Below are 21,973 nucleotides of genomic sequence, written 5' to 3' on the forward strand. Positions count from 1 at the left end.
GGGCGGCAGGAGAGGTCTGCGCGCCAGGTGGGACCCTCCTCCGGTGGCCGGGGAGCAGCCGGGGATCGAACCAGCACCGCAGAGTCTGCGGGCAGCTTCACAACCCAGCGCTCAACCGCTGCGCCACCGGGAGGCCCCTAACTTGTTTTTTGAAGCTCTAATTTTGACACCAATATATAACAAGAGCTTTTGGGAAAACAAGAACTGCAGACCAATTTCATAAATTATCAGATATACAAAAATTCTAAACAAAACATCAATGAATAGAATCTAGCAATTTATAGAAGAATACTTTAGCACACTTCAGATGGGTTTATTTCCAGAGTGTGAAGTTAATTCAAGTACAAATCAATCAGTGTGTTTTATTACTTTAATCGAACAAAGGAGAGAAATAAGATCACTTCAACAGATGGAGGAAAAGGCATTTGGTAAAATGTGATATGTATTTGCAAATCTAGACCAAAACCAACACCAAAAAGCTCAAAAAATAATGTAGTACCTAGAAATAGAAAAAGAATTTCCCCAAAACACAAAACAAAGACATTACAAAAACTCTTTTCCTGAGATTAGAAACATGCAAAAAGAAGAGCCAGCCATCAACATTTCTTTGTAATATTGTCCTGAAAGTCATAGCCAGTGTGAAAAAGCAAGAAAAACAAATAGCGTATGTAAGTCTTAGAAGGAAGAAATAAAGCTATTATCGTTGTAGGTAATTTATTGTTAACTTAGAAAATCCAAAATATTCTAAAAAAATAGTTAAAAAGAATGAAACTTCGCTGTGAGCAAAATCAGCTACAGTTCCTGCTTTCCAGGTAGCCAGCAGTGAAGACAGACATTTGTTGGTAATCCCCTAAATGAGCAGATCGGCACAAATTGAGATAAATATACTAAGGGCACCTAGCAGAGGAGCTACTCTTAGCCTGGAGGTGGGTGTTCAGTGGGGAAGGAAGAAGGAACATTCCAGGCTGAGCAAAAGGCTGTGTGGGCAAATAGGAGAAAGTAGAGAGCTTTGAGGCTGGAGCCTGAGAGGTGGGTAGCCTGGGGGGAAGGGGAGATGGAAGGGAAGATGAGAACGGGGAGGGAGGCAAGAACCACAGGGGCTGGTCTTGTGTAGACCCCACTAAGGACTTTACCCACTGAATTTTAGGCAAGTGCTCCAGGAACTGGGGGAGCAGAGAGATGGTTGTGACATGGAATAGAGGGAGACGTTCCAGTTGACAGACGCCTGCAGGAAGTCCAGCTTCCTGTACAGTCAGAAAATCCCCACTTAGCTGTGACCTCCCCTCTTTGTGTTAGCTCATTTGTTTCCTAATTTTGTTTTATTTTGTTTAATTTTGTTTCCCAATTTTCCTAATCTTGTTTCTAGATCCCTTTCTCTCGTCTTTTGAGATGGTTTGTAGGGCTGTGTGCCCCTCCCCACCTGTGCCTTTATTCCATCTTGCACAGAAGCACATATCAGATCAGAGTTCATCAGGGCTTTCTGTGTGGCAACAGTCGAGTCTGTGCCTGTCTCACTTTTTTTCTTACGGCCTATTGTCTAACCAGAAGTGCATTCTTAAGAAATTTCCTTTCCTTTGAGTCATTTTCATCAGTTATCTCTGGTCTTAACTTGTTTCTCAATGAAAAGAAATAACTTTCTTTTTTTTTGGATTCCAAATCATGTTTATTAAATATCACTAGAGAAATATAAAAAATGTAAAGAAGAAAATAACACCGGCAATCAATTGAGTACCTAGAGGTGATCACTCTTGCTATTTTAGTACACAGGCCTCCCCTGCTTTTAGAAAATTGTCTTTCCTCCACTTTGCTTTTATGAAAAACCTACATTAGTACCTGTTTTCGCTAAATGAAAGGAGTTCAAAGAGGATTTTTGCTTTTAGGATAAAAAGGCAAAAAGTGAAAAAAGCATTCTGCATTTGCACAGAGCCATTCTAGAAGTGATGCCATCTGAGTGGGGAGATGCCCTGCCAAGCTTCTTCCTCTGGAATGACTTAGACAGGCTGTGTATTTATCATAACACTCCTGCTTTTAGTGTATATTAGTGTTATTTTAGGCATTTTTTTGTTATTTGGTATGATTTGGCAGGTTGTTTTGTGGGTTTGGCAGGGCTCAAAAAATTTCTCACATAAATTAATGGTAATTGCTTCTTTGCTTTATACCATTTTGGTTTACAAGGGGTTTCATAGGCATGCTATACTTTTGGTTAGCAGAGAAAAGCTGTATTTTCCTTCAGTCTTTTTTATTTTCAAGCATATATAGATTGTTTTTATAAAATTGGAATACCCTAAACTTTTTGACATTTGCTTTCCTGAAATCTAGGGAACATTATGTGATAGACAGTACTTACCAAATGTACGTCTGCTCATTCTGGGGTTGGTTGATTAATGTCTGTCTTCATTTCCGGCCTCCCTTGCACTTAGGCTTGGGGTGCTTGTTTTGTTCTGGCCAGTGCACTCTGAGCTGGCAGTGATACGTGATGTGGTACACTTTTAGGCTTGATGCAATCAAGGCCAATGTCTGCCTCCGTCATCTCCAACTATCCCTGATGCAGCAACTTTGGAAGTCACGTGTTCCAGATGAGGTGACTACAGATGGATGAGGTGTGGCTGCATAAACACGAGACTAGAACAACCTGCATTTGACTTCGCATGAGTAAGAAACAAATCTTTAGTTGTGTTAAGTCACTAAGATTTCAGAGTTTGTTTTGTCGTATAACCTTATCTATAGTATTGCTTTGTATGACTATCCTTCCCCTTTCCTCAGAATTTCTCTTTCATATAATCTATTTCTTCTTGAGCAGAATTGTGTCTAGATTAGCATTCCCCTTGGCACATTCTTTACCTTGTAGGAGATGAATTTTCCAATAAAGTGAATTAAGAACCAAATCAGAATCTTGCATTTTGGCCAAATTTTGATTTCTGATATAAAGATAAGTTAACTGTGAAAATAATATGGCTAATATTAAAGTTGGTACTCTTGAGTTAACATCCCAGATGAAAATCATATACTCATTTCATTAAAAATCCAAATTACATGGTACTTCAGAGTTTTTCAAAGCATTTTTTATAACATAAATGGAAGCATTCATTATGATGTGAAGCTGATTTATTATGCATGAAAGTACTTAGTAGCAAAGATCCTATGCCCAGTTCTTGCCTCCCTCCTCCTGGTACGGATGCCTGGTCCCTGGGGAGGATGGGCCCTGACTTAGAGCATGTGGTCTAGGGCAAGAAGCAGCAGGTGCAGCGTGCAGTGTGGTTGAAGAGGCAAGAATCTTAGGTCTGGTTTTGACCCTTACTGGTTGTGTGGCCTATGATAATTCCTGCACATCTCTGGGCTTTCCTTATCTATAAAGAGAGGTGGTTGGCCTGGATGACTACTGGGCTTTTTCTAGTCCTGGACGTCTATCCCATATTTCATGACTACCCTGTGCATTACTGGGCTCTGCTTCATGGTGTCTGTGCTCTTGAAATGCTGTGTTCAGTTACAGCCATTCCACCCTGGACTCATCCCTTACTATCCTTTTGTAGAATCTTTCTGTCACATGTACAATTGAGTCACAAATAGATACATGCTTCTTCATTACTTCAGTGGCAAATGTGATTTGTCACTCTGATTATAATTAGAAATAATTTCTTTTCCTAGTACAGTACAGATGTAACAGTTGCTGATAAATTAGAAGGCAATGGCAATTTTAGCCCATTTGTTATGTGATGATGACTCAAGTTTGTTTTCTAGAAAGCTTAATATACATGAGGACCATCTGGACGTTGATTACCTTCAAAAGAGGATGTTTCTGAGTCCGAAAGGTTGGACGATTTTTGGAGTATTTTGATTAAAAATAAGTGAACATCTAAGGAAAACATGTCATCTTAACTTTCTCTTTTCTGCACTCTTCTCCCGCATGGGGTCTTAGGACTATAGACCATTATGTCCCCTGCAGGGTTGCTTAAAGACACCTTGTCTCTCCTGAGGGGAAAAAAAAAAAAAACCAGAATGAGAGCGTCTGGGCCAGGAGCAGAGTCCAGGGGAGGCGAGCAGGGGCTCCCATAGAGCACAGTTCCCTGCCTGCCTCCCTGAAGCCAGCTTGGCCCTCGGTTCCACAGTTCTTTCCTGTTTCAGGCATTGTATTTCAGGCGTTCCATATCAGAAGTATGGAAGAGAGGTGGCAAAGAACTCACTTGTCTCAACAAACTTGTAGTTGATGGGGAAGACCTGCACAAATGACTGTATGTAAACAGAATAAAAGAAGAACTGCAACAGAGATAGCAGCAGATAAATGGGAAGGGAGTGGCTGAAGCTGCCAGAAAATGATGAAGGCTTTCATGGAGGCTACATTTTAGTGGTGTTGTACAGAGTTCAACTTGGATATTGGAGAATGGTTATTCCAGGTTGAAGAAATAGGGTGAGTAAAGGCATATGACATAAGATTACATGTCTGTGTTTTCTACTGTGTGGCCTTGGGTTAGTTGCTTAACTTGTAGAGCTTTGGTTGCCTCATCCGTAAAGTGGGCTAGTAATTCTTTCTTTACAGGGCTTGGGAAGGGTACATGAGATTGTGTTTGTGTGAGAGCTCAGGTTAGTGTTAATTTCCTTTCACTTCACCCCAATGTCCAACAGGCTGTCATTGCTATTCCTTTCCGCAGGCTGTTCCCCTCCAACTCATGGAACTTAGACCTTTCTTTACTAGTCCTTTGCCCTTCCTGATATAGAATGAAAAGCATAGTTTTGCTGCAGGGAATGTCAAAGGTGGCTAACCAATACCAGGTTATAGTCAAAGGAATTCTAAGAACTCAAGCTTGTCTTTGGTGGGTATTGTAGGCTGGAACAATTAATAAGGGTTGTTAGTTCACTTATTCACTCATAGAAGATGAGATTTTTGATCCAGGAACATATCTGGAGGTGAGGACCGAGCGGTGATTTAAGACAGACATGGTTCTGAACTGCATAGAGTATCTTTGCTCACAGAGTCCTATCTTGCATGTATGATCACAGTTCTGGTGGTTATTTTATTTTTATTTTTATTTTTTGTTTGTTTATATGATCATTCTTTTTAAAAAATTTTTATTTATTTAAAATTTTTATTTATTTGTTTTTTTAACAATAATGTTTGCTTCCCCCCACCCCCTCAGGTTGAGTCCCCATAGAGTTTCCTTCCCCAAGGCACCCATGTACCATCACCACAGTCCCCTGTGCTCCTCCCTCCATCCCTCTCACCCTCTCCCTCCTCCTCCCCTGCAGGATGTCTCTGATTTGTAATTGTCTGTTTTTGCTTTGTTGTGTTTTGTACTGTTATTATTATTTTTTACACTGATGTCTTATTTGGTTCCCCTATATTCCTGTTATAAGTGAAACCATCCAATATTTTTCTTTTTCCTTCAGGCTTATTTCATTGAGCATAATTCCTTCTAACTCTATCCATGTTGCTGCAATGGCCTGAGTTTATCTTTTTGATTGCTGAATAATATTCCATTGTGTATATATTCTGGTGGTTATTTTTAAAAGGTAGTAGAGGATGGTGTGCAAATGTGTGTGTGTGTGTGTGTGTGTGTGTGTGTTTGTTTAAACAACCTAGTCTGAAAGGTCATAGAAAGTCTTCTGAGAAAGCAACCTAATGGATAGTAAGGGTAGGATTTACTTTATTTCTTAAAAGTTATTTATTTATATATTTTACATCATTGCTCATTTTTGTACAATGTTTGATTTCTTCTCTCAGATGTTGTCCCCATAAAATTACCACCACCAAGACACCCATGAACCATCATCACAGATTCCCATGCTCCTCTATCCTGTTCTGATCTCCCTCCCTCTCCTTCTCCTGATTGCTGTCCCCAGTTTATAGTTTGACTGCCAGTTTTGTCTCCTCCCCACCCCGATCCCTTGTATGGTTCCCCTATGTTCCATCTGTAAGTGAAACCATCCAATATTTTTCTTTTGCCGCCTGACTTATTTCACTGAGCATAACCCCAGGAAGGGTAGAATTTAACCTGATGAATTTAACCTACTTCCAATAGGGAGAGCAAGTCATGTCCCAGCACTGGGAACAGCATGTGCCTGGGCCCTGTACTGCATAGATGATGTGTGTGAGAAAATCCATCAAAGGTGGCAGATGCTTAGAGAGTGAGGGGCACGAGAAGAGGCTGAGGAGGTAGGCAGGGCCAGGCTCGGGCAACTCTATGAGTGTGTTAAAGATGGTGGATTTATCCTGAAGTCGGTTTTGAATTATTTTAAGCAGGGTAGTGGTAAATCAAATTTGTGGGGGTTTTTTCTTTGTATGGAAAAAATCCAGATTTGTATGGATTCTGTATGGGCTCTCAAGGGGAGAGTGTAGATGAGGGGAGACGGCTATTGAATTACCTGGTGTAACCCAGGAGGATCTTGCTAAATGTATGTGGGCTTTCAGTTATGAGCAATGAGGAACCCCTGGTGAGTGTCGAGCAGAGCAATGATGGTGGAGGGTCTAGCGGTGATGACCTCAATAGATGAGCACAGGAAATGAGTGGAGCCGAGAGGTCAGTTTGCTCTTACAGATGAGAGCTTGGCCTAAGGGAAATGGTGATGGGGTCAGAGGGAGGAGGAGGTGATGGGGTCAGAGGTCTGAGAGACCTCTACAGGGAAGGAAGAACTGACAGACCAACATGATGGGTACTGGGTATGCAGGGAGAAAAAAGGGGACTCTAGGATGACATCAAGATTTGAGTCTGGTTCATAGAAATAGAGAAGTCAGGAGGAGGAAATGGTTTGGGGAGGAAAATTTAGGCTCCGGACATCTTGAGTCACCATTCCACAGTAGACTTAACCCAATAGAGAGGCATTTCCCAAATTTCTCCATATTAGTTAGTTCTATTGTCTCCGTGTCCTGGGAATTTCTTTTGACCTAAACTTTTGGCTTTGCAGAGTTTGAAAAGAAGGATTTCACAGAAACAACAGAGAGAGAGGGGCAGTGAGATCTTTATTGTTTCATAGGTTTCAGGAAGGAAACAGGATCTTTCAGTCTAAGATTTCCTCAAATATAGCCTGAAAGGCCATGGATTACATTTCAAAGCCAAACTCCCAGCATTTAAAGCCAGAGGAGGAAAACCTGCATTAATTAATAAGTGGTGTTTGGAAACCAATAAACCATTTGAAAGAATAAAAAATGAAAAGTTTATATCTTTCTTCACAGCAAATGAAATTACAAATAAATTAAAGGTCTACACACAAAAATGAAACCACAAAACTATCTGTAGAAAATAAAGGCTGATGTTTATATAGTCCTAGGAATGCATTTCCTTGGGATGATTTTTAAAAGTGGCATTCAGGGTTCAAAGGTCTTTTCAGCGGTAAGATTGATGGAACTTTCACCGCATTGCCCTTTGGGAAGCTTGTGTCCCTAACACTGTTACCAGCATCGTAAGGAGGTGCCACTGCCCCACACTTTCACAAACGCTGGCTGTTTTCACTTTACAAAAGCTTAAAATTTGGGCCTCCCCTGGTGGCGCAGCAGCTGAGCCCTGGGCTGCGGGGCTGCCGCAGCCTCTGCAGCTCCAGTTCTTTTCCGGGCCGCCGGCGAGGGGACCCCCCCCCCCAACACGCACACCAAAAAAAAAAAAAAAGCTTAAAATTTACTGCCAATGACTTTTACCCCCTGTTTCCTGAGTATGTTCAATTTTTTATTGTTAGCTTATAAGAGCTCTTCATAAACTAATGTAACTCATGTATTCAAATGAAGTAAATACTTTTTTTCCATTTTAGCCTGTATATTAATTGCTGGATGGTGTTGTATTATGGTTCCATTTTATAAAAAACAAAAAAGATGGGCAGGACACATACCAATATATCAATAGTAGTAATGCTTGCTGGTGGGATCATGATGTTGTTTTGTCTTTGTGTTGTTGCTTTTTATTTTTAAAAAAGTCTGCAACACACATATTACTTTTGTTATAATAAGAAAAGCATTTAAAATGTTTAAAAACATTAAAAATAAGTCTTTCCTAATTGCTAATGAAAAATTTCCAAAGATACCTTCTTCTAGCCTTCATTCTTGTGACTGTTCTTTACTATTCTCCTGAAGTGGGGTACTACTTTTTGCATAGAACGTATGCAAATGGATAGTAGAACCCTATAACATTCCTTCCAGCCTATGCATTTTCAGCTGAGCTGGCCCCATGCTTTGCATTACTTAATATTCTGGGAAATTTCCCTTCCTGGCCCTCACCACTCTAATTGCGCGGGCCTCAGAACTCTTTATTACCACCCACTGATATGTCTTAATGCAAATCTTTGTTATAAAATCTAATAGAACATTTCCTGTCCAAAGTCTTCAGTCTCATGAAAGATCTTAGAAAAATAGCATGTGCTTAATGCTGCTTCCTCTTAGAATTTTTGACTCGCTCTTTCTGTCCAGCCTCTTCCTCAGATCAGGAGGAAGTGCCTGCTATTACATCTTGCAAAGACAAGGGCAATGCAGGGATAGGACACCTGGGACTTTGTGAAGCCGCTCACTATACAGCTGGACACCTCTGTTACAAGAATACTCTCCCTTCTGGTGAGCCCAACCTATAAGCTGTGGTCCCAATTGCTTACCCAGATATGCCCTCAAAGATATGTAGAAGTTCTGGAGACTGGGGTGACTCCCACGTGCCCTCCTGAGTCTTTTCCAGCTATCACACAGCCGGCTACTTAGCCTCCCCACTGAGCTGGTTGCTCTCCACAGTGCAGGTTTGCTTTGTGCCTGGCCCTCCTGAAATATAGTTGAGACCTGAATGCTCCAGATGTGAAGGTCAGTGGGGGCTCTTCTGACATGGACTGGGTCTTAGTCACTCTCCAGTGGAGCAGAGGTGAACCACATTTTCCTTCTTCAAAATCCTCAGTAACTCTATCACCAGAGACAAGGCCTGGGCAAATCTTTTGTGTTAAAGATGATTGAGGAGATTATTATGTTCAGTTTGGAGGGCAGAATAGGAGTCCTGAGTGGATAATGCATCTGTGGGGATCCACCAGTTGCATTTCTCACTGTAGTAAGAAAAACCTGAGCTTTGGAGTCAGACAAATTGGAGTTTTCTAAGTGGGAGTCACTATACTTTCCTCATAAAATAGTTATTTTTTTTTTAAAAAAAGATTTATTTATTTATACTGGAACTAGGGTACAGGCCAGAGACACGGGAGGGTGAGAGGATTCACCAGAGACAGAGCAGGGAGCAAAACAGGCAGACAGACTGAAAACACTGCTGAGGGGAGCAGCGGGTGAGACAGGAGAGGTCTGCCGCGCTATGTGGGTAGCTCCCTGGTTGGCCGGGATCGAACCTGTACTGCAGAGGCTGCGGATTGCTTCACAGCCCTGCGCTCAACCTGCTGTGCCACCAGGGAGGCCCTCTCATAAGATAGTTATGAAAAATTGAACAAAATGTTCATTTCTTGGTAAAAAAATACTCAGAAATATCCACGTTTCCTTCCTTTGCATCGGATGTAGTGCATAAAATATTTGGAAATTTGCTTCTTTCATAGAAATGAAATGTCTATAGTATGTTATAGTAGGTCCCTCTTTATAATTTTCCTCATTCACAAACTTTTGCATATAATTAGTCCAAAGTTCCCATTTTATATTGGCCCCCTAGGCAGTTAAATGAGTTGTCCATGTCTACTTAAATAGTATTTTACCAGGTGACAGGCCATAGCTAGAATCCCAGTCACCTCCTTATCAGTCCCCTGCTGTCTTCTGTACTCACTGTGATTATGTATGTGTCTTCAAATAACACCGCCTAACCCAGTGCAACTACAAATTTGTAACAAACTCTATTTAGTATAAATGATTGATCAGTCAAGCAACAAGTATTTCCTCTTTGCCTGGCACCGTTCTGAGTGCCAAAGAAGATGCAAATGTAAGCCTAGACTCTCCGGACTTTATCACACACTGTAAGAACATCTAAGATGAAACAGCCTACTAATACCAAGTGTTGATGAGGATGTGGGAGAATCAGAATCATATACTGTAAAATGGCATGATTTCTTTGGGAAACAATTGGAAAGTTCCTTAATAACTAAACATATCTCTGCCAGATGCCCCAGCCCTCCCACTCTGAGGTCTTTATTTGCCTAAGAGAAATGCAAGTGTATAGTTATACAAATTGCATAGCAAGTTTATTTGTCATGGCTAAAAACAAAAACAACTCGATGTCATCAACAAGCGAATAAACAAACTACAGTATATCCATATAACTCAGCAACAAAAAGGAATGGCCTAATGATACAACAATATGAATGAATCCCAAATAGTTATGCTGAAAGAAACTAGATATGAAAAAGTACATATGCATTATTTCATTTATATAAAATTCTAGAAAACACACACAAATCTATGGTGGCAGCAAATATTAGTGCAATCACATATCAATTAACAAGGGGGATAAGTTCTGAGAAATGCATGGTTAGGTGGTTTTGTGGGGCAAATGTCAGAGTGTAAATACACAGACCTAGATGCTGTAGCTTATTCCACACCTCTGCCTGTATCACACATGTGTCTAGGTTGGTTAGTATATTGGAACCATCATTTTATATATGGCTTCTCATTGACTGAAATGTTAAGAGACACATGACTATAGTTTTCTGGGGGGCAGGGGTAGAGAAAGGATTACAAAGGGGCATGAAAAACTTTGAGGGTAATGAATACATGTTCATTATCTTGATTGTTGTGGTTGTTTTTTTTAAATCAAAGTTTATTGGTTTACCATGTGTTTGCAAAACTACATGATTTGGGGGGTACAGCATCATACCTTAACATGTGCCCTTGCTGCATGGGTGTGTGTATATGTCAAAATTGTCACACTGCACACTTTCAATTTGTACAGTTTTTAAGATGTTAGTAATGGCTCACTAAAGTCGTTAAAAGACTATTCATAGAAAACTAGGCTCTCTAGGCTTCACAACTATCCAGGCATGAAAGGATTGTTGTAACAATTTAATTCCAGTTTCCCTGGCTCCTGACCCCTTCTGACCAAGAACTCAGCGTCTCACCCTGCAAGTCTCACAGGGCTTTTGAGTTACCCGAGAGGGTCGACCTCACATATGAACCCGGGGGCTTGTCCCACATGGTACCACCCCTGCTGTTGCTGAGAGAGACCTGTGAGGGCACAACACTGGCCCTCACAGAGAAGCTGGTGCCCATGCCAGAGGCCTGTCTCTCCTGGAGGGGCTGATTTCCAGAGATCTATAAATATATGGGCACTGGGCTATTTTATGTACGTGCAGAAGTGGGAAGAACATGTCCCTCCCACTGCGTCCTGGGCATTTATACAGGCGTGTCTGAGTCTCTGGTGACATAATTGCTCTAAAGCCCCTTTCTCTGTCATATCCTGTTCTTAAAGAGATGCACCTACTAAAGGAGGATGCCATACTCTTTTCGTCATGGTCAATTCCGACGCGTTTCTCCTGTCTCTGCCCAAGTCTAGCTCTTGCCATGAATGACTTCCTGCTGCTTGCCTCACCCACTCACCCCACCTGCCTGGACCTGCCAAACACGGGTGCCTCCTAGGCCTTAGGCTAGTACTCCCACCTCATGGGGAAGGTTTGGCAAGTCCTAGGTGTTGAAAACTTTTCCTGATCCAAATCAGGAGAGGAACTCTGGATTAGATGTAGGGTTGGTGTTCGTCTTTCTTCTGCACCACCCCCTCCAATTCTCACCATGAAAAATGCAAACATTCAGGCAAGTTTAAAGAATAGCACAGTCATCATATGCATAGGCTGCCTATGCATCTTCTAAAGCAATGGTCCTCAGTGTTTTGTCACACACACACACACACACACACAAACACACAAACACACTTGCGCACATTGGTGGGGGGTGGGGAGAGAGAGAGAGAGAGAGAGAGAGAGAGAGAGAGAGAGAGAGAGAGAGAGAGAGAGAGAGAGAGAAATTAATGTCATGGTCACATGTGAGACCTAAGTTTTGATTTTGAGTATAACATTGATGTTTTGATTTTGACTGGGTGGGCTAGACTGGATGTGAGTTTTAATTACTGAAATGAGGCTATTTAGACTGTTTACTTTCTCTTTGGTACATCTATTTTTAAAAAATAATACAATTTTGTTATTTCCTTTTCTTTTAAATCCAAGTTCTGCACATTAAATGTTAAAGACTTGTTACAAAACATCAAATTCCCATCCTCTTCCTTCATCTCCCCCATTTGATGTGTATTTATTTTGCACTTCCATTTGATATTTAATCCTTGTTTTGTAATGATATACTTGTTTTATTACTTCTTGAACTTTAAGTTTTGGGCATTAACATTTATCTTCCTATTTTGGAAAATAAAGGTTTAGGTTCTCAACCACCCACATCCACCTTTCTCACTTCTTGGTCCTTCTAATACAGTTACATCTTAATTTTCTTAATTTTCAGTGTTTATATTATTATGAATATGTAAAGTCAGCACCCAAACATTTAGTAACCCAGGAACATTTCCTGTTCAACATTTTATTTTCCCTTAAATTAATAATTGTCTTTTTTTTCATTTGCTTATCTCTGTGGCTGGATACAGTTTCTACTGGTAGCACTCTAAGAAAATAAATGTAAGTTACAAAAGCAAAATTAGGCATAATCTTGGAAAAGCCCCTTGTAAATGAAGAGTCCTGACATTAAACTTCATTAGCTTCATGGTAAAACCACCTCAGAAGCTCATTAGTTCAACTATAAACTTCCCACTTGATTGTTTAAATTTCCTCTTATGATATTCAGATGTATTAGGCAGCTCTTTTTTTTTTTTAATATTTATTTATTTATACAAGCACTGGGTTCAGTCAGAAGCGCGGGAGGGTGAGAGAATTCACCAGAGCCAGAGAGGGGAACAGAACAGGCAGACCGATGAAATACACTGCTGAGGGGAGCAGCGGGTAGCAGGAGAGGTCTGCACGCCATGTGGGGCCCTCGCCCAGTGGCCGGGGATCAAACCGTCACTGCAGAGGCTGCAGGCAGCTTGGCAACCCAGCACTCAACCACTGTGCCACCGGGGAGGCCCTAGGCAGCTCTTTTATCTTAGAAAAATACTGTTTCCTGGAATTGTCTGACCCGCGCTGATTTGGAATGGCAGTTCTCTAATTGCTGCCATAGCTTAATCCGGGACCTCCTTCCACAGGATTCCCTGCGCCTTAGCTCTGCATTGGCTTTTCTACTTCTTGTTTCCCATGCATTTCTTTTATCTTGGTTTGTTTCCTTTAGTGACTTCTTGGGAAAAGATGCCTAAGAAGTAAAAAAATTTTTAAGAACTTCCATGTTGGAGAATGTTTTAATTCTCCCCTGACATTTGATTGATAGTTTGGCTAGAATAGAAATCTAGATTGGAATTAGTTTTCTTTCATGCTCCATTTTCTTCTAGCTTCTGGTATTGCTGATGAGAAGTCTGAGACATTTCAAACACCCAGTTATTTTTTGTGACCATTTTTTTTTTTTTGTCTGGAATATTGTTGGATGTTCTCTCTCTAGTGTTCTGAAATGTTATGATTTGGGCCTTTTTCCATATTTTTATAGGTACTCTGAGCCATTTCAGTCTGGAAACTGAAGTCCTTCAAGTTCTGAAAGCTTTGTCAAACAATTACTTGATTATGTGCTTTTTCTTTCTGTTTTTTTCCCTCTTCTTTCCCCTCGGAATCCCTCTTCAACCCTGAGCATCCTGGATTTATCCTTTAATATTCTTTTTTTTCCTTTTTTTTTAATATTCCCCATACAATGGCACCACCCCTTGTTTTGACCCTAATCCTTCCTCTCCCCACCCCCACATCTCAGTGTGTCCTTTAATATTCTTAATGAATCCATCCTATTTTCTGAGTTTTTATTCTCCTGCTTTGCTTCCTGAAAGATTTGTATAACTGTGTCCCCCAATTCTTCTATTGAATTTCTACTGCTTTTATTGTATGTCCCTGTTCTTGAATATGCACCCCTCATACCATGGTATTTTGTTCTTATTTCATGATCTTTCCTATTACTCTGAGGATACTCATAGTGGTTTTCTTGCTTTCTGTTTTGTCCTTCTTCCTCTTCTCCCGTTCCCTCTTTCTCCCCCCCCCCCCCATAGTCTCTTTCCTCCCCCTGCTTTTTTGGGTTGGTTTATTTCGATACCCATCTGCTAGGAACTTTTTCAGATATTTAGCAATTCTACATTTTCTGCTTATATGCAAGGGTCAGTTATTCCAAAGCTGGGTGGAAGGTCTGAGCATACAGGTAAGGCTTGTTGGCTGTGGAGATCATCATTTGATGGTCTGGCAGGGTTATTGGTTGGAGAACTCCTAATATCAGTATTGGCCTCTTAGTCTCCTGCCTGAAGGATACAAGCCCAGCTACCAGCTTTAAGCAAGTGGGGTGGGGGAGAAGGGCTGGTGTTCTCAGCACCGAGCAGTGTGCTTTCATTAATTACACTGTTTTCAATACTTTCCTCCCACCTTCAAATGTGTCTGGTGTCCCTCAGGCCCCAAACCCTTCATTTTATATTCTTCGCAGAATAAACTTACTGTCTTCTGCTAGTATAGGAAAGGTGACCTGTGGATATATTTTCCCCTTGTTAATGTCCTTTTCATTGTACCCAGGTGTTAAATTATCATCCTACTATCTTCAAGAAGACTGAAGTTAGTAACAAGTGAGAATTTCCTTACAGTCCTGCCAGCACTTTTGAAAAATTGCATTGAGATAAAATTGACAGGTGAAACTACACATATTTAAATCGCACAGGTTGTTCGAATATATGCCTGTGAAACCATCACCACATTCCAGGTTGTAGCTTACACAGCATCGCACACAATTCCTCAGGCCTCTTTTAATTCCCTCTCCCTCATCCCCAGCAGACACTGATTTGTTTTCTTTCATGATAGATTAGTTTACATTTTCCAGAGCTTTATATAAATCATACAACAGGTACTTTTTCTTTGCTTTTTATTTCTTTTCTTACTATGACTATTTCTTTATGCGCTGCCAAACAATCTTCTGTATCTTCCCCTCCGCTCCCACACTCACAGGCCCTAGATGTTGGTTGGTTCTCAGCTTTTACTCTGTTCACTTAAGTTCCATTATTTCTCGTCCAACTAACTTCCAACTTTCAATGTTCTTTTCTTGCTTAAAAAACTCCTGTGTGAGCCTGGGGACTCTTGAATTTCTGTTGTGAATGTGAACTCACAGAAGTGCATGCCAGGGCATTGTTCAAGTGATCAAAAAAGTTTATCTTCTCCCCCTTGTAGCTGCCTCTGGCCCTTTTCTCCCCACTCTTGTGAATTGGTGCTTTCAAAGATCTCTTTAACGTTATTTTCATGGTGGGGTGGGGGTGGGAAAAGGAACAGAATTAAGTGAAAGAGTTCAGAAATCTGCCATCTTTATCTGGAATCTAAAACTGTTCATGTATCAACGCTGCAGAAAGTTCTGCACTGGCCAGAGATGTCCAAGAGGTCTGACAGAGCATGTGCGAAGCAGTTGCAAGAGGAAAATAAAGTCATTTCTTTTCACAGTTCACTAAGTTTAGTTGCAATACACTGACTCCATTCACTGTTCAGTAAAAAGTTATTTTTCCTCTTTCCCTCCTTCTCTCACTTCTTTCATCCTTTCTTCCTTCTATGTGTATTGAGAAAATGTCTCAGGAAATTCCTCTTGTAGGAGGAGGGTGTGTGAGCCTGTGGGTATGGGAGGTGTCTTGCAGTTCCAGGTAGTGTGGAAGCTGTGCAGCCATCTTAGGAGTGCCCAGATGTTTACCTTCTTGACAGGGAAGAAATGAGGAGGACTGGAGAGGTGCGTTAAGGATGGGTCTCTGAGCTCAGTGACCCAGCGCCAGGACTAGAACTTTAAGGAGGTGTGAGTCTATAGGGCCGGAGGGGATGAGAAACAGCCAAAAGTCAGGAGGACTTTTTGGTGACCAGATGGAAAGTTCCTTCTTCCCTGAGGGAGGCGGAGTGACTAATGAGCTAGGAGGCATGGAGAAACATACCTGGGACAGGTTTGGGATATAGGCTCAGGTAGGGGTTACTAACTTCTTATTGATGAGTCTTTTTCATCCTAATCTCAGAAAATGGAACCCAAGTCCTCTTGAGAGTGGAGGGTGTAGGAGGAGGAGGGTAAATGTGAGGTCAGTCCAGGGCAACATGAAACCACTGCCCAGGTGTCTCAGGGAAGCTGCCGAGGTCACTCCAAAGATGAGATACTGGGCCTCCCCGGTGGCGCAGCGGTTGAGCGCTGGGTTGCAAAGCTGCCCGCAGTCTCTGCAGTGCCATTTCGATCCCCGGCTGCTCCCCGGCCACGGGAGGAGGGTCCCACATGGCGTGCAGACCTCTCCTGCCGCCTGCTGCTCCCCTCAGCAGTGTACTTAGGTCTTTCTGCCTGCTCTGCTCTCTGCTCTGGCTCTGGTGAATTCTCTCACCTTCCCGTGCTTCTGACTGTACCCAGTGCTTGTATAAATAAATAAACAAACAAACAAACAAATAAATAAATCTTAAAAAAAAAAAAAACAAAAAAACCCAAAAAAACAAAGATGAGATACTTAGCCCCGCCGAATGGTGTTGACTGAGCGAAGCTCATCTTAGCATCTACTTCCTTTTCTTTCTATGAAAGTTTAAAGGTCACCATTTCCTCTGGCAAAGGAAGTTCCCCAAACATTCCATTTCTAGTGTTTGAAATAGCAAGATACCAAGATTATTGCAAACTCCCTGTCAGGGGAATTCCCGAGGAAGTGGAGACAAAGTGAATGCGGAATGATTACTCAGTAGCAGTACTAGTAGCAGCAGCAGGGATCAGAATTTCCTGGCACATGTCTTAGGCTCTTGTTTGCCAGCTCAGCTTCTAAATACTTGTAGTGACAGACCAAAAAATAGCTGTGGGTGAAAGAATTCATTTTTCAGACGCAAGCCTCCACCCAGCATTTGCTTGGAGGCCTATCTTACCTTTCTCTGGGATGACAAATGCTCACGTCCCTCCTGTCATGGTTGGGAACAGGGAATACATGGGCATCTGTGCTTGAGTGCCGAGCATTTGTGACAATAGACAGAGACGACGGTTGAGTGTGCAGACATTCTACAAGCTGAATTCTAATCCCAACTTGCCACTAACCAGGAGTTGGAAGGAATAGAAATGGTTCTGGGCAGCCATTCCTTACTTGGGGCAGATAATACGAAGCTCACTGCCTATAGGTGGAGGGTTGGTGGTCCCATCTGAGGAATGCAGCTGAAGCCCTGGAGAGTTACATGATGGAGTAATTGTGATATTAGTTAGGTTAGGCCCTTCTAACCATCTCCAGGGGAAGAAAATCCTCCTGTCTGCCTGGGATGCTTCTGTAGAAGCTTTTGGTTTGGCTTTTTTTTTTTTTTTTTTTTTTGATTAAGTGGTATTTCCAAACACTTTTTAAAAAAATGTAGACATCAAACCTTAGGAGAGGTACAACATGAGTCAGAGCAGAATCAGGAGAACCAGGACAAAAAAGAGGAGGGAAATTTCAGGGCACTGAGTATACTCAGTGCAAAAAGAGGGTAAAAGAGAAAAGGCAGAATTGGAGGGAGAAGTGGTTTCACCTTCACCCACCCCACACCCACTTGAGGAGAGTCATCTTGTCCTTTGTTGAAACAACACAGATGACTGGGCAGGACTCTTTCCTTCCCAACAGTACACCAGCTGCACCTGCCTTGCATCCTTGGCTGTGGAGGAGGTAAACCTGAGGACAACACTCCTCTTGAGCTCTGGCCTTTACCCCTCACTGCCCCCCAGGACTCTTTCTGACCCATGGACTCCTCCCCTCTCTCTCGTCACTGCCATCATAGAACATGCCCAGATGTTTACCCTCGTGAAGAAACTGCCTATGACTCCATGTCCCTCTCTGGCCACCACCCTGCTACTTCGTGTCCCTTCCCAGAGGGTGGAACTTCTTTTTTTTTTTTTAAGATTTATTTATTTATGCATACAAGAACTGGGGTACAGGCCCAGAGGTGTGGGGTGGGGGGTTGAGAGGATTCACCAGAGACAGAGTGGGGAACAGAACAGGCAGACTGGCTGAAATACACTGCCGAGGGGAGCAGCGGGTGAGGCAAGAGAGGTCTGCTGCACCATGTGGGTTGCTCCTGGCCAGCTGGGGATCGAACTCGTGCTGCTGAACTCATGCTGCAGAGGCTGCGGATTGCTTCATAGTGCCATGCTTAACTCCTTGCGCCATCAGGGAGGCTCTCTGTTGCCAGTTTTTAAACATAGGCCATTCTCACTGGTCTAAATTTTGATTTGCAATTCCCTCATAATAAGTGATGTTGAACATATTTTCCTATACCTTTTGGCCATTTGCATTCCTTCTTTTGGGAAGTGTCATTTTAGCTCTTCTGTCCAGTTTTTGATAGAGTTGTTTGCTTTGTTCAATTATGTAAGCTCTTTGTAGGTCACTGATATCAGTCTCTTATCAGTTGTATGGAGTGCAAATACTTTCTCCCATTCCATGGGGTGTCTTTTATTTTGGTTACTGTCTCTTTTGCTGTGCAAAAAGCTTTTTAGTTTGATGTAGTCCTAGCTGTTTATCTTTTCATTTATTTTGGTTGCTTTTGGAGATGGGTCCTTGAAGATATTTCTGATGTGTATGTCATGGAGTGTTTTGCCTGTGTTTTCTATTACATATTTTATGGTTCAGGTCTTACATTCAGGTCTTTTACTACAACCATTTTGATTGGTTTTAGTGTATAGTGTGAGGTAGTAGTCTAGTTTCAATCTTTTGCATCTTTTGAATGTGGTGTGGACCAATTAGTTTTTATTTTATTTTATTTTTTAAAAGATTTATTTATACAAGCACTGGGTACAGTCAGAAGCGTGGGAGGGTGAGAGGATTCACCAGAGCCAGAGCGGGGAGCGGAACAGGCAGAAGGACCGAAGTACACTGCTGAGGGGAGCAGTGGGCGGCAGGAGGGGTCTGCGCGCCATGTGGGACCCTCCTCCGGTGGCCGGGGAGCAACCTGGGATCGAACCGGCGCCGCAGAGGCTGCGGGCAGCTTCGCAACCCAGCGCTCAACCTCTGCACCACCGGAGAGGCCCAATATTATCATTCTTAATGCCACTTAAGGGTATTGGCATACTGCAAGGGGGAGAGAAAAACTACAGTATCTTGATTTGGCTTCAGAACCAATTGTGTTTCCTTCTAAAGGAACACTATATGTATTTATTTGTGTGAACTCTTACCAATTGTTCCTAACAGCCTTATAGTAGTTACCAAATAATTATGTCAGACTTACTTTTTTATGTGATTTATTCAATTTTATGTGATTTATTCAACTAATAATAATGTATCAGTCTTTATTGTTAATAATGAGGACTTTTTTCAGAACTTTTACAACCAATAAGTAACATTGCTTACATTCTACAAAAGACATTTAGATAACAGTAGTCCCATGGTTGCCAAAATGAATTAAGTTCATATCTAGTAGGATTTGATAGCAGGTGTAATTGAATGATGCAAGAATGCCAAAGCAAATTTAAAGGCAGAGGAGTCAACAATGACCAATTAGCAATAGCAACTCAAACAAACAAGATAATTAATAAAAATTTATTATCATGATTACAGAACTCTCTGGTACTAAAATACAGATCTTCATGGTAATGGAAAAAGCATGATTTCGACCGAAGTGCCTCAGTGTAGCTAAGTGGGAAAATACTGTTACTGTTGCTGAGGAGGCCCAGCCACACTCAGATACTGCAAGGAATTGCTATAAATATATTATAATTATCCTTAAATATATTTATAAATATATGTATATATATAATAACTTAAAATAACATTTCATGTTTCTCTGCTTCTGAAGAAAAGTTTCAAGGAGCATTTTTTAAAAATTTTATTTTTATCTTCCCCTTACAGTTGCAACCCCCTTACTTTGACCCCTAACCCACCTTTCCCTGCTCCCCACACCCCATAGTGTGTCTCTGGTTCATAGTTGTTTGTTGATTTTGATTTTTTCTTTCTTATAGTTATTCTTTTTCCTTGTCCCTTATTTAGGTTTTTTAGATTCCTGCTATGAGTGAGACCATCCGGTATTTTTCTTTTTCTTTCTGGTTTTATTTCGCTGAGCATGATCCCTTCCAGCGCCATCCATATTGCTGCAAATTGCATGTGTTTATCTTTTCTAAGTGCTGAGTAATATTCCATGGTGTACATGTACCACATCTTCCTGATCCAGTCATCTATTTTTGGGCATTTGGGTTGTTTCCAAAGCTTAGCTATTGTAAATAGTGCTGCTATAAACATAGGGGTGCAGGTGCTCTTTGGAATTGATGTTTCTGTGTCCTTTGGGTAAATACCTAGGAGAGGAATTGCTGGATCATATGGAAGCTCTATCTTTAGTAGGTTGAGGAATCTCCACACAGCTTTCCATAGTGGTTGGACCAGTTTGCACTCCCACCAGCAGTGCAGGAGAGTTCCTTTTTCTCCACATCCTTGCCAACATTTGTTGTTGCTAGTTTTTTTAATATGTGCCATTCTCACTGGTGTGAGATGGTATCTCATTGTAGTTTTGATTTGCATTTCCCTGATTGCAAGTGATGTTGAACATTTTTTCATATGCCTGTTGGCCATTTGCATTTCCTCTTCGGAGAAGTTCCTTTTTAGCTCTTCTGCCCATTTTTTGACTGGATTATTTTCTTTGTTTGTGTTGAGTCTCATCAGCTCTTTGTAGATTTTTGTGATCAGTCCTTTATCATTAGTGTTGGGTGCAAAAATGTTCTCCCAGTCGGAGGGGTTTCTCTTTGTTTTGGTTATTGTCTCTTTTGCTGTGCAGAAGCTCTTTAATTTGATGTAGTCCCAGCTGTTTATCTTTGCCTTCACTATCACTGCTTTGGGTGATGTGTCTGTAAAGATGTCTTTGAGGTGCATGTCATGTAGTGTTTCCCTTTAAGTTCCTTCTATATACTTTATCGTTTCAGGTCTTATGGCTAGTCTTCAATCCATTTTGAGTTGGTTTTTGTGCATGGTGTGAGGTAGTAGTCAAGTTTCATTCTTTTGCATGTAGTGACCCAGTTTTCCCAGCACCATTTATTGAACAAACTTTCTTTGCTTCAAGGAGCATTTTATTAAAGTGATCTCACTGGTCGGCATAAAATACTGTTAAGGCTAGAAGAATAAAGTATCATTCTCTCCCTTTTTGATGCTGATAAAACTGAGTCCCAGAAATGTATAGTACTTAATTAAGGGCCCATCAGCAATTTCAAAACAGAAGGCAAGCAGTTACAATGAAATCCTGGGTAATGGCTTCCCCTTTCAACTGCTATTGTGGGTATTTCTTAATTTTCTTATGCCTTGGTTAACCCAACTGTTATATGGATAAAGTATTTTTTTTTTTTGTAGCAATAGTCAGTAGTTCTGATCCCCCCAGGATTGTTAATGAGGAACAATAATTAAAATGATTGGTACTTTGCAAAGTGTAGGGTGTTCTTTAAATAACAAACAACATTATATATTAGCGTTGTTTCTAATAGACCTTGTTCTCTCACAAAGAGAGTAAACATTCATTTAGAATTATAAAGTCTCAGCACATGCTCAGCAAATGACTAAGAGTGAAGAATTTGACTGCTTCATGTACATGGTACATACAGACCGTCAACACATCACATGTTTAATTGACTTCAGAGTCAAGACTAGATTTCCAGTATCATAAAATCAATACTAGAGGGTTTTCCACGTGCCAGGTGTACCAGCTCATTTTCCTTCGTGGCAAGATACAATGTTGGATTGGCAACTGACTTGAAGAAGCTCTTCAAGTCATCACTTTCCCAGAAGAAGAGGAGGCTGGCCTCAGCTGTCTCTTGTTTGATCATTCCGGGTGTCTCAGACATCTCCTATGATAAGGAGAACAGAGATCTGGTCAGATAACAAGATGATGCTAGAAAAAGAACTGAAGCTCAACCGCTTGGCATTTGACCCTCGTGAGAACATAGCACTATGGGACTATGACTTTGTAATATGATGAGTTCTTCATTCATTTGTTCATTCAGCAAGTATTTATTACATGCCTATTAGAT

Source organism: Talpa europaea (assembly GCF_964194135.1).
Source record: "Talpa europaea genome assembly, chromosome: 6".
In the NCBI taxonomy this organism is placed as follows: Eukaryota; Metazoa; Chordata; class Mammalia; order Eulipotyphla; family Talpidae; genus Talpa; species Talpa europaea.